Here is a 14,656-nt window from a genome sequence, read left to right as displayed (position 1 = left end):
CTAGGTATTATACATAACATTCTCTTAAAAAGCCTACTAACTAGTGGGGCATAAAAAAAAACATAAAATAAATGTTAGGTAAAAAAATAAAATATCTAAGTAGCATGGATAGACAAAAATAGATCTATCTAAAAGCAGTGGATGATTAATTTTCAAGTGATTTTCACAGATGGCAGTTGCTGAGATATAAAACCAGAAGAGTTTATTAAAGGTTTACTCATTCAACCAGCTACTCAGTTAACAAATCAACAGCAGTAAGTCAGTCACTACATAGGTGTTGCCAGCTTTCCTCTCGCTGCCAACTAAAGAAGGGGTTGTTGGCTTTGCATTCGCAGTGTTTTTCACTTTCGCACCCTCTACAGAGGGTTCTGCTTTGTCAGACTAGCTCTTCTGGAAGTTTCTGGTACAAATGAGAAAGGAAAAAAAAAAGTAGATGAAAAAGACACATTAGAGGAGGGAAGAAGGAAGCTCAGTTTACGAAACTTGTAATAGTAAAGGAGCTGCTTTCTTTATGAAGGGAGAGATTATGGAGGGGACGAGCATTTTAAGAAGGGTTGCTGTGGACTTTGTATCCTTTCCCACATGTTGGGGAAATGTGTGTAAAGACTGTTGTCTGTGAAAATCACATTATTTTGCAATTATTTTGAGATCGGGCATTTCTTTACCTGACACCACTCCGGGAATGGACCACGGGGAACAAAGCTGCCGTAAATTTACTAAGCACATATTTACTGAACGTGACTTTGTGCCAAGCATACTTTGAAGGGCAGAGTGTCCAGTGGTTAGCAAAAGAGGCTTAACGTCTGACCTCAGTAGGTAGAATGGTATCTAATTTCCGGGAATGGGAAGTTTTTGAGTAGGAAGAGTATAGCAAAAAATAGAGAAATAATGAAAGGGCAGGTTTTTCAATGAGTCTTAAATTATACAATGCAGTCATCAGTATACTCCCTCTAAAATTCATATAGCTATCTCTATAAGCCATTTGTCAAGTATATTTTATGTGCCAGACACTATATTCAGCATTATTTCTTGGACCATCTCATTCCATCCTCATAGCATATCAGGTAGATGTTCTGATATTACGCCCAAGTAATAAGCCAGCTGTGGACTGACTGACCCACCAGGTTACTTACTGAACCACCACAAATGATTACCTTACCTGTTACCGAAGGACTTTGCAGTTTATTCTATTTTGATCTAATCATGGTGTTGTTCCTTTCTATCCTCATATAACATAAACCTCAAGAGCTGTTTTCAAGTTTAGAGGACTCCTTTTTCCTTTTTTCTTTTTCTTTTTTTTTTAAATTAAAACATATATCAAGTCCAAAAAATTTCTTTATGAAAGTATTTCAGGGTTGGTTTGCTTTATCTTTCACTTAAGGAATTTGGGAAGTGTGAAAACATTTGGGTCCGACATTCACTTTGTAGAGTGCTTCCAATCCCCAGGTCCTATGACCCCAAGTCTACATATTTTACCACAGTATTTACTTGGAATACATATCATTTACCATAAGCACTACCACAATGAGGTAGACAAATTAGAAATTATAATAGTTTGTTGAAAGATTAACAAACACCAAGAAATTAAGTGAGTTGCCACTCAAATTTACACATAGGTAAGTGGCGAAACCCAGGACTCCATATCCCGGTCCTGGCCTCGTGTCCCTCCTACACAGCGAATTCAAAGTCAGCTCATACAGTTGCCTTCCAAGCTATTACCTAAAATATCTATTCCCAAAATATTCCTCTCTACAGCACCTAACACACTTAGCAAATTCAAAATTATAAAACCCAGAGTGAGACTTGAAGGAGGTTTCGTAGGTAGCCTACTGCAAATCTGCTTTGTAACTTAGAGATGCTGCCCAGGAAGTAAGCAGGTTTTCTTAGCTGTTTATTCCATCTCCTCCTCCCCACAAGTTACAATAGGGCCATAAAAGCAATTACTGTTTGAGTAGGGTGGAAAACAGCAATTTTAAATGATTAAAAAAGGGAATCATTTAAAAAAAATTACAATCATTATTTTTTATTTGAAAGGAAGAGAGAGATAAATAGATTGTGAATCAATAGAAGACTTGGCCCACAGCCTCTAAACCTTATTTATCTGGGAGTTGTTTATCTCCCCAAGTCCTCCCTCAGTGGAAAGAATAATAATTATTGCTTAATTATAGAAGTGGATTTTCTCTTCCAGTTCTAAAGCAAGATGACTCATATTCTTTATTTACAAAGAAATATCTTTAAGAGGAAAATATTTTCTTTAAAGCCAAAATGCAAAATAAGCTCAAGACTTCCATCTGGGACAGCACCATGGTACCTGGCTCTTCTAACTGACAACAGAGCCATTGTCACTTGACTCTAAGTCTCCCAGTGAGTAATGGTCACGAATATAAGAAATGAAGTCAAGAGATGTATCGTCCGGCAAGGATCATCCTTCTGCTTTACATGACTGCAGGGGAAAGGAGAAATCCCTCCAAAGAAAATCACTTATTTCTTAAGATCCTTCCAGCTTAGATATCCCATTGCTAGTTATAACTATCCTCAGAAGAATAAAGGGTCTGTCAAGGTATATTTGATTTTATAGTAAATCTCTATGGTGTTCCAGATGATGATTAATTTCTGCTCCCTTGTCTAGGAACCTGGAATTTAACCCCAGGACCTACAAATTCTCAATCTCTAACCCCCACTGGGTCCCTCAATTGACCCCAACTGATAAAGTTCCTGTCCTCCCTCCCTCAGCCTCATCAGGAAGATCTACATTTCAGCCAGCCACTCTAGTTCTAAGTTTTTCGACTTGGTGTGAGGGAATCACAGTGATGTCACCTTCATTCAGTTATAGGAAAATGGGACAAAGACTAAAATAAACTCAGGAAGGAACCAAACCATGATATTGGATGTACTATATCAGATGATCTCATTTGCAAGACTGTGTTGTTTTATATTGAACTTTACTAACCTCTTCTAATTTGAAATGCAGACTCTGAGTCTGATGGGACCCTCTCTTACCTGTCCAGTTGTCAGGCTTCCTGGAGCAGGGAAACCATGCTGGCAGGTAAAAGGAAAACCAATGGTTGAAGAGTCTGACCTGATACCATAGAACTGCCTTTTGAATTGGAAGTCCAAGGAGTTTTATTTATTCTTCCCTTTTGCAATCCATCAGAGGCAGGTAGGGCTTTTCTATGCTGAAGGGGACAGTGCTAGGAAAGAAGGACTCGGATCAGCAGAATCAACAAATCCATCACAGTACCTGATAGTCTGCCCTTAGCACTTCAAGATAAGTATTACTATATCACTCACCTCGAAATATCAATGAATATCATAGCAAAAGTAAATTATTTTATAATTTTAGAGCATAAGACAAACAAACACTGCTAGGAAAGGTAACCTGTCATGTTACTTACATCACTGTGAATTAATTTAAACAGAGAAATAGGCACCTGTGAAAAGGTATGAGGAAAAGGAGGAGTCATAGAAAATGGAGCTGATGCAAAAAGTTTGCCTGCATGTTTATTTTACCAAGGACCTGCCTGGCTAGAGAAAAGTACCCTCTCCCTCCCAAATCAAAACACACATCGTGTCCAATACGTGAGATAGATAGATAGATAGATAGATCAATAGATAGATAGATCAATCTTTAGTTAGCCCTTAGTTCTTAGTAACTAGGGGGAAAAAGTGTTTACCATACTGATCCTGTGTCTGTGGCAGGTCTAATTTTAACAGCATTTTCTGAAAAGAACAGAAATGCTCTATTTCGTTTTCTCCCTTGACCTATTTTAGCATTTTCTGCCCCACTTAATGTTTTCCTTCCTTTGCATTCTGCCTCCTGCACGTTATGCAAACGAGCTGCTGAGCTGGAGAAAATAAATTGCATTTGTCTCTCTGCCACCCTCACGGAAGGGTGGTGTGGAAACCTGACCGCAGTCATTGCTCATGACTCCCACTGTGCGTGGATGGGCCTGCATGGAGCACCCACCTTAAATGAAAACTCAGGATTCGAAGAGACAGAAGGGAATTCCGAATTGCTCACTGCACCCGCAATATCTTCCTCAGGACTTTCCACGTCTGTGTGCCAGCTAGGCCTGTCCTAGTTAGACCTTGTCTCAAAACATTCATGAGAAGCCATCACACTGGATTAGTTCCGTCCTCTCTAATGCGTGACTAATGCTCGCAGGAGCAAGGCTGGAAAGGCATTGTCATTCTTCTCAGTGAAGCTCAGGTTAAGTGCTTGGCTTTAGGTCACCCAGCTAGTAAGTGGCAGAACTGGAACTAGAACCAGGTTTTACAACTCCTAAGTCAGTGCACTGTTCTCATCATACTGTTTATTTCATATTTGGGGATGTTCTCCTTCTTCTCATCAATAATCTGAGACTTACTTCCTGAGACTTTAGCCTTGGAAGGGAGAACAGCAAAGAAATCTGATTAACCAAACTATGATGTGAAGGAGACTTATCTAGTGATTTCCAAAATGTCTGCCAAAGAGAACAAGCATCCCTTGGTAACTTACTTTATTACTTATTATTCATTTTGCTTGTAGCCTGATAAAATGTGGCTTGTGGTCCAGAAGCATTGGTATCACCTGGGAGCTTTTTAGAATTGTAGTCTCTCAGATTTCACCGAGATATACCAAAGCTGAGCCTACATGTTAACAAGACCCACAGGTGATCTGTATGCACACTGCGGCTTAAGAAGTCTTGACCACGTTGCTCATGACAACTGTTTCCTTGTGGTTCCTAACTCTCTCTATGAAAAAGTCACTGGCCAGAGGGTTCTGAGACCACATAATGAACAGGGCAAATTCAGCCCACCCTGGGCCCTGTCAGACACACCAGAAGGAGGGCTGACTGAGCTTTGTCATTCTAATTGAGGAAAGCTGTTGACACCGACATTCAGTGAAACTCTTTGTAAAAGACATCACAGCACTTAAGCAGCCGTGTTTTATCTTAAGGTTTTCAAATCTCCTCTTTATGAACTTATTTGAGTACATTCACCCACATGTGACTGAACCAAGGCATGTGTACTATTCCAGGGACCTAAGCCACTTTCGGTTAAAGTAATGCTTCTAAAGATATCATTTTGATCCTTGTCTAATTTATTACAAAGTAAATCAGTAGTAAACTCTGATGCACTGTTATTCCTAGTGGTAATATATTTTGTAACACATGTCACATCTAGTCACAACCCATTTGGGGGCCTACGCTCCCAAGACATAACTGCTACCCTTAACCCAGAGAGTGTCTATTACAGTAGCTGTCAGGGAGATATTTGGGAGTGAGGGGTGTTTATGGCACCAAACGACTCTGACTACACATGGGACCAGGCCATGGCTAGAGAGAAGAGACTGCCTCTTATCAGAGTTCATTGGTATGAATTCAACTTGACTGACATAGAGAAAGATGTAAGGAAAAAGTTCAAAAACAGTAACTTAATGGTAGAGAACATCAGATGTCTCAAGCACGGAAGTCTACGCAGAACCTTAATGGCAGGGAAAGGAACAGTTAAAATGCTCTTCGAACAGGCCTATTTAATTGAAGTCCTGGGTATTTAACTACTGGTGGCATATTAGATAAGGTGAGCTAGTTAAAGTTGGTCTTTGAAATTTTTTCTCCTTCTCATTGTGCACCACTCACCCGACCCCATGTAGGCTTTCATTCAAATCCTCTCTTCTCTGTCCTTTTAGGTATTACTTATGCACAACCTCTTTTCTGCCTTCTCAGACAGAAAAGCTCTCAGGAAAGAAAAAAACATATCTTATCCTATTCACTTACATAAGCTACTGTCACTGAGGTTCTAATATTTTTAAGCTTAACTTCTAACGAAAGAACTTTAGGAGCAAGAAACTTCTTCAGAAGTCCTGACCTCACCCCTGCCCCCAGAGGCCATCCTAGTTGAACCACGTGTGAGGCCTGGCCTGACTAAGAATATGTACTCCCTAACCTTTTAGAAATGAAAGCCAAACACTTCATTATAAAGGAAATCACCCTCCAACTACTGAATAAATTAGACACTATTTTTGGCAGCTGCTCATTTTGGGAGATGGCATTTCAGTGGATTATTATTCTACAGTCCTCAGATTCTTCCTCCTGCTGAATTTTCTGTCAACATCTTGAAATTATAACCTTTTAAGTACTATACTAAGAAAGAGAAATGAAAGTAAAATTGCTATATTATGCTGAGCCCAGGCAGACAAAAGAAATAAAATCAAGACCTATCATTATTTAGAGTAAAAAGCAACAATGTGGAATTCCTAGGAATTACTTTGGGGGAAGGGTCATCATATGAATTGTCACTCTTAACATAGACCAAAGACATGAATAATATCCTCCTGGATATGAACCAGAAGGCTGGCTCCTGGTTCGTGAGAGCTGCCATTGCCTGTGCTACCCAATGATCACTGACCCAAATACATACAAGCAGCATGCGTCCAGCCTATTGGTTTTATTGCTGGGTTTTTGTTGACTTCAGAGCATAGTTTTCTATGTGTGTATGTCTTAATAGATGCTATATATTTTTTAAATGATCTCACTCTGATCCCACATTCTATCTTTCCATTCCATCTCTTCAAAAACATTATCAAAAGGTTTGAAGTAGAAGATTAAATATGTATATTCTATTTTGCTTAGCACTTCAACACTGATTTTCTCTTCTCTATTTTTTTTTCTTTTTTTATTATAGGTTGAATCTACCTCTGAACTTCTAATAGCCAGGCACTTTATGACATTTTCCTGTTGGAAAAAAAAAATAGTAAGGGGCTGGATTCTCATGTAATCTGCTTGAACTATGCACCTCAAGAGGTGATGAGAAGAAGATTCTTTTTCAGCCTGAAGCAGCATCATCCTCCCAGATCCCCAGGTTTGGAATCGCCAAGATATCATCAATGTCCTTCCATTTTCAACACTGAAATTCCACTTGTAGCTAGCCTGATACACTTCTTCCATTATACCTACCTCTCCCAACTATCACCTTCTGGTTGCAAACTGAGTTCCCTGGGAAACAGAATCTAAGTTGAGATTTACATTCCAAAAGTTGACTGAAAAATGGTCTCAGGAATGACACATAAGGGGAACTGGATTGAGCAAAGATAGCAGTTAAACCATGATGCTCTTGTGACAAAGGCTTTGGCCGACCACATGGAAAGCCCTTGAGTTGGAATGGCTCAACAGAGATGTTCTGACTTGAGGAAGGAGGCCTTTCCACTCCAATCTTTACCAATCATTGAATGTAAACTGACTCAGAAAAGAGACACAAACTTAGACAAGGCAATCTCCTTCAGCAGAGGGCAGTTTTCAGAAAGAAACCTATCAGTGAGCTATCAAGAGCCATCACATTTCAGGAACTGAAGGATTAAGTGTTTTGATCTTAAAGGGAAATCTGGGAGACCTCCACAGCATCCACGCATTTGCAAACTTCCAAATCATTCCTGTTACAAAAATGATCTACAATGAGCTACAGAATTCCCCAAGAGAAAATGAGACTTCAATTTTAATCTTTGAATTATACTGTTATTTCACTGCCATTTTGGAGGACTAAAAACCTTTGAATTATACTGTTATTTCACTGCCATTTTGGAGGACTAAAAACCTTTCAGACACTAGAACTTTTACCTTTAGCAGCTGTAGCTGAATAGCAGACTTATATATTTTTCAGGAGCATTCCACTGGTCACATGTCACCAAAACAATTTCTGAGCCAACGAGTTCTCATTAGTTAGTTTTCTGAGGTCTTGATTACAAATTTATAAGAGACTTGCCCCCAGACAGCCAGGGAGCACCTTCAAGATGGCTACCCCATTGGCCTGCAGCATTTCCCAATGGAAACATCAGAAACTTTGTCCATCAACCAAAATAAACAACTCCTTTCATGAACAGACCCAATGAGGGCCCTGTAAATCATAGCTATCAAAAAATGTCACTAGCATTGCAGAAGATGGAAATCAATCCAAAATTCATTGGTTTACCTGACAAGAGCTTAATCTTATATTGTTTAATACCAACCATGGCACCTCAGGTAGAATAGGAAGCTGCAAGAGATCACTTTGGTTTCCTGTGACAGAAATGTTCAATGTTTATGGCTTAATCTGCCCTTCAGACCATCCCCATTCTGTGGGCAGAAACTCTTGTTCCCTGCTTAAAGTCAAGTCGCCTTTGGTATGAGGCAGGAATCACTTTGCTGTTGTCACCATCTTTCATTGATATTAGTGTTACGGTTGGGTGGTTTGCACACATTTCAGATAAAAAAAGACACTGAGGTTATAGTGTAAGTGACGTACCTCCAGTGAGTCAAGGTTTATACATAGTTTTTATCATCATCAAAAACACTACTGCCCACCACAGGTTAGCAGGAACACCTCCTTCCCCTTCATGTAACCCCTACTGAGACAGCTCTTTTGTGACCACATCTCTCCTTTCAGACTGCCCTAGTACATTTTAATCAGATTTCAACTGCATCTAAATACTCAGGATTAGCAGTGATGAGAGGTGTGGGGCAGGGACAGGAAAAATGGGGGCGCCTAGACATAGATAGACTGTGACATTACACAGATCACAGCTCCCTGCAGACAAAAAAAAAAAGATGAAATCCTTTTCAGGTCACAGAGGCACTCCACAGACAGGGAAAAATTACTCTGACCAGGTCAGTCTCCAAATATCCTTCCAATCCACCTACACATTGACATCATTTCTCTTCTCTGATCCCATTGAAATGACTTGGCTTCTTCACTGTCTAATGCCTTCCTGAACATAAGCTCCTCAGGAAACCTATTTATGCTCGCATCGACATAATCCATCAATGTTCTTCCAGGCCTTAAGTTGTCTGCATACCTCATAGCACTTAAGGTTCCCATGGATTGTGACTGTCTTTTCAAACACAAGGAACTAATCCCCAAAGATCTTGTTAAAAATCAAAGTTGTTGAATCTACTAATCATTTGCAATAGGGGCACTAAGAAATTTCCATTCACCAGCTAAAGTATTACCACCTTGAGGTGAATAGAGTTTACATTTCACTCTGCTCGGTTTCCTTTGAAATGATATAATTTTTGATAAACATTTTAATAAGGTGAGATAGTTCACATTTCGTAAAATATAAAACTACCCTAGTACACTAAAAATCCTGGAGAATATAAATTGTGACCCATACTCATGAGTGTCCTTCTCCATCACCTAATATAATACACTGAACTCTAAAACTATTTATTGATGGACATCAAATTTTTAAGAATTTGAAATTCTCGAATTCTATTAACATATCATATAAACTCTTTAAATTAGACTAAGGAGATACATAATGGAAAGTCAGAGTGACTTATCATCCTCATGGACTGGGGATGCAAGTCCATTCTAGATTATGTCTCCAAATAAAATGTTTTTGAAAAATTGCCTATAGAATATAAGTTATCAGAAGGTTTAATTTCGTCTATGGCCATGCTACCCTGAAAACGCAGGATCTTGCCTGATCTTGTAAGCTAAGCAGGGTAGGGCTTGGTTAGTACTTGGATGGGAGACCACCAAGAAAGACTGGGTGCTGTAGCATAAAAAAAATAAAAAATTTAAAAAGGTGTCATTTCATAAGAAAGCAATTAACAAATGGCAATAAGTGCATACTTATCAATAATTACTTCAAATGTAAATAGACTAAATTCTCCAATCAAAAGACATGGAGTGGCCGAATGGATTAAAAACAAGACCCTCTTATATGCTCCCTGACTACAAGAGACTCACTTCAGATATAAGTACGCACAGATACTGAAATTAAATGGATTAAAAAATATCTTCTATAAACAGAAAAGAAAGATATATAAGACAAATAGACTTTAAAACAAAGATGGTGATAAAAGACAAAGAAGGACATTACATAATGATAAAAAGGTCAATTCAAAAAGAGGATATAACATTTGTAAATATTTGTGCACCTAGTATAGAAACACCTAAATAAATAAAGCAAATATTAACAGACTTAAAGAAATAGACAGTCATAAAATGATAGAATGGGATTTTAACACCCCACTTACATCAATGGATATATCATCCAGGCAGAAAATCAATAAGGAAACATAGGCCTTAAACTATATGTTATTTCAAATGTATTTAACAGACATATACAGAACATTTCAAGCAAAAGCAATATGATACACATTCTTCTCAAGCACATATGGAACATTCTCCAGGATTATATGCTAGGTCATAAAACAAGTTTAACAAGAAATATCAAGCATCTTTTCTGACTACAGTGGTATGAAACGATAAATTATAAGAAAGCTGAAAAATTTACAAATATCTGGAAATTAAACAACATGCTACTGAACAATCAATGGGTAAAAGAAGAAACCAAAAGAAATATCTTGAGACAAATGAAAATGAAAATACAACATACAAAAACTTACAGGATGCAGCAAAAATAGTTCTAAGAGGCAAGGTTCATAGCGATAAATGCCTACATCATGAAACAAAAATATCAAACAATCTAACTTCATAGGTCAAAGAACTAAAAAAAACAAACAAAGTCCAAAGATAGTAGGAGGAAGGAAATAACAAATATCAGAGCAGTGTTAAATGAAATAGACTAAAAAGATAATAGAAAAAAATCAATGAACTAAAAGCTGGTTCTCTGCAAACATTGACAAAATAGACAAATCTTTAACTAGACCCCCCAAGAAAAGAGAACTCAGAATTGGAAATAAAAGAGATGTTACAACTGATACCACAGAAATACAAAGGATCATAAAAGACTACTGTGAACAATTATAAGCCAATAAATTTAACATTCTATAAAAAAATGAATATATTCCTAAAAATGTACAACCAAAACTGAGTCATAAAGAAATCTTAAAAAAACAAAAACAACAACAACAACAAAAAAAAACTGAACAGATTACTAGGAAGGGGACTGAATCCATAATCCAAAGCCTCCCAAAAACAAAAGTCTAAGACCAGATGACTCGATGGGGGAAGTCTACCAAACATATAAAGAAAAATTAGTATTAATCCTTCTCAAACTCTTCCAAAAAATAGGAGAATGAAACTCTTCCAAACTCATTTTACATGGCTAGCACTACCCTGATATTAAAATCAGACAAGGATGCCACAAGATTACCTATGTCCCTAGTGAACATAGATGTAAAAAACCTCAACAAAATATCAGCAAACCAAATTCAACAATACATTAAAAGGATAATACACTGTGATCCCGAGATGTAAGGATGGTTCAACAACTGTAAATCGATCAAGGTCATATACCACATTAACAAAGTGAAAGGTAAAAGTCGTGTAATTATCTCAATATATTGAGAAAATTCATTTGACGAAATCAAACAGCATTTATGACAAAACCTCTCAACCAAGTGGGCCTAGGGGGAACACACCTCAACATAGTAAAGGCACCTATGACCAGCTTACGTATAACATCATAATGGTGAAAATTTGAAAGCTTTTTCTCTAAGGTCAGGAACAAGACAAGGATGCTCCCTCTTGCCACTTTTATTCAATATAATATTGGAAGTTCTAGCCAGAGCAGTCAGGTAAGAAAAAGAAATGTTATCTAAATTGGAAAGGAAGAAGAAAAGCTGTCACTATTTACAGGTATTATATACTCAAAACCCTAAAGACTCCACCAAAAAACTGTGAGGACTAATCAATATAGTAAAGTTGCAAGATGTAACTTTCCATAGTTACAAGCAACCTATAAAATGGAGAAAATATCTGAAAATCACATATTAGATAAGAGGTTAATACTCAAAATATATTTTAAAACTCATACTCAATAATAATAATAATAATAAAGATTTAAAAGTGAGTAGAGGATCTAAATACACATTTTCCCAAAAGAGATATACAGATGGCCAACAGGTATATGAAAAGATGCTCAACATCATTAATCATCAGGGAAATGTAATTCAAAACCACAATGATATATCATCTCACACCTGTTAGAATGGTTTTTATCAAATAGAAATAACAGATGTAACAGATGTCAGGGAGAATGGGCGAAAGAGAATACCTGTGCACTGTTGGTGAGAAGCCAGTAAGGTGGTTTCTCAAAAAATTGAAAATTGGAACTACCATATGATACAGCAATTCCACTCCTGGCTATTTATCCAAAGAAATGTAAATACTAATTTTAAAAGATATATGTGCCCCACCCCTAGTCATTGCAGCATCATTTACAATAGCCAAGATTTGGATATAACAACTAAGATATGGAAACAATCTAGGTGACCACCAATGGATGAATGAATGAGAAAATGAGGATTATATGTACACAGTGGAATATTATTCGGCCATGAAGAATTAAATCTTGCCATTTGTGACAACATGGATAGGCCTTGAGGGCATTTTACTAAGTTAAATAAGTCAGAGAGAGAGAGAAAGACAGATACCATACGATCTCACTTATATGTGGAATCTTGGGTGGGGGAAGCTTTTTCATACAGAGAAGAATTCTATGGTTGCCAGAGGCAGTGGGTGGCTATGCATGAAAAGGTTAAAGGCGCCAAAAAGCACAAACTTCCTGTTATAAATAAATCTTATGGATATAATGTGCAGCATAATGGCTATAATTAATAATACTATATTGCATATTTGAAAGTTACTGAGATAAAATCTTAAAAATTCTCATCACAAGAAAAAAATGTAACCATGTACGGAGATAGATGGTAACTACACTTATTGTTATAATCATTTTTCTATAATATGCAAATATTAAATCATATCTGAAACTAATATGTCAATTACACATCAATAAAATATAAAACAAATGTGTCAGCTTATTAAATATTTTTAAATAATCTAACAAATTTAGCAATTGAATTTTTTTAATTCAATGGTTTATTGAATGAACTTGTTAACTCACTCAAAATGTTCAAAAGTTTTACATAGAGCTATGATCACAAAACTGGATAACTAACATTAAAATGGGAAGATTTCAGAAAAACACGAGTTCACATTAATAACACTGTGACACACTACACGCACGCTAGCACCATGCTAACAATCACGTTTCAAATTCTGACCAGTTGAGGGCTTATAGACAAAATTCTAAAACTAGTGAACTAGGCGTTTCTAACCAGCAAGATTTGCCTAGTAAGGACCATAACTCTGAAGGACATGATTATGCAAATAGCTCTGTTTTCTTTATTGAACTAGGCTAGGTAGTTAAGAGGCTTTAAAAATATGCTGTCCAGAATCTTTGATTTTCCACAGTGTGCTTGTGTTTGTATGTGTGCACCACGTGTGGCAGACAAAAGGGTAGTATGTAAGGGTAAAGAATGCCGGAGTGTGGACAGAGATCCATGGAAAGCTGAGTGAGCAAGGGATGCTAGAAAGTCCCACATCTCAAAATTATGCATCCTGTGCTTTCCACCATTAGAAACATCATTTTGACTGATGGGTCCTCTTTTAAAAAAAAATACTCCTGAAGGTTAAATATAATTCATTTATTATGTGAATTATATTAGCAAATGTTTAAAGTTTTTTTCTGCTAAAGACTAGGAAGGACTACCAGCAGTACTACTTTATTGCTGCATTTGTTCTCTATTGCTACTGTAACAAATGATCATAATTTGACAACTTAAAGCAACACCTACTTATTATCTCATAGTTCTAAAAGTCAATTATAGCTGTTTTGTTGCTCTGGGTTTCACCAGGCTGAAATCAAGATGTCTATAGGGCTGTATTTCTTTCAGGAAGTTCTATAAATGAATCTTATTCTAAGTTATCATTTAAGTTGTAGGCAGAATTCCATGCAATTGTAGGACTGAGATCCTGTTTCCTTTCTAACTGTTGTTTTCAACTTCTTGAGGCTGTGCACATTCCTTGACTTGTGGGCCTCTTCCTCCAAGTCAGCGACAGTGGGTTGAGCCCCTCTCATGCTTTAAATCTCTCTAATCACCCCTTCTGACAAATCCCCATGACTTCCTCTGCATATCCTCTGCTGAGACTCATGATTTCATTGGGTCTACTCAGATAACTCAGGAAAATCTCTGTATCTTAAAGTCAGCTGATTCATAACTTAATTCCATCTGTAAAGTCCCTTCACAACAGTGCCTAGATTACGGTTTAACTTAATAACCAGGAAATGAGAATACTGGTGACATCTTTGGAATTCTGCCCAGTACAATGAAGGCAGTCAGGATTTGGGTCATCTGATGCTTGCGCAGACCTAGTTGGATGATAGGAAAACTTTATGCAGGGATTCTAAAGAAGTTACAAAAGGTAAATTTGGAGGCGAGAGAAACTCAGATCAGAAGGATCCAAAGACAACTTCAGCCTGCTTTATGTTTCCCGAAGTGTTAAGATGTCATAAATATTTATTGTTTTTCAAGTACATAATTTTCCCAACATAATAGAATTTCCTTCTAGAATTCTTCAGTTTTATCTGCTTTGCCTATGTCTTAGAAAGTGTAGAAATTTTAGTAATGAAAAGCGACTGTCGGAGACTCAACTGTATTCATCCCCACCATCCCCCTCCCTGATGGGAATCTTACTGCCAATTTAAAATCTGAAAACACATTTAGAAGGTACTGTCAACCCTCCTCCATCTACACACTAAGACTGCCAGTGGAGGCATGCTCAACACATGACAACCTTGCCATATGGTCGTTCAGCCTGTGTATGAACACTTCATCGAAGAGAAACTTCCTACTTCATCAAGCACCAGTCCCACTGTAGGACA

Source organism: Rousettus aegyptiacus, unplaced genomic scaffold (assembly GCF_014176215.1).
Source record: "Rousettus aegyptiacus isolate mRouAeg1 unplaced genomic scaffold, mRouAeg1.p scaffold_m13_p_12, whole genome shotgun sequence".
Classification (NCBI taxonomy): Eukaryota; Metazoa; Chordata; class Mammalia; order Chiroptera; family Pteropodidae; genus Rousettus; species Rousettus aegyptiacus.
Note: the sequence above shows the minus strand (reverse complement) of the source record.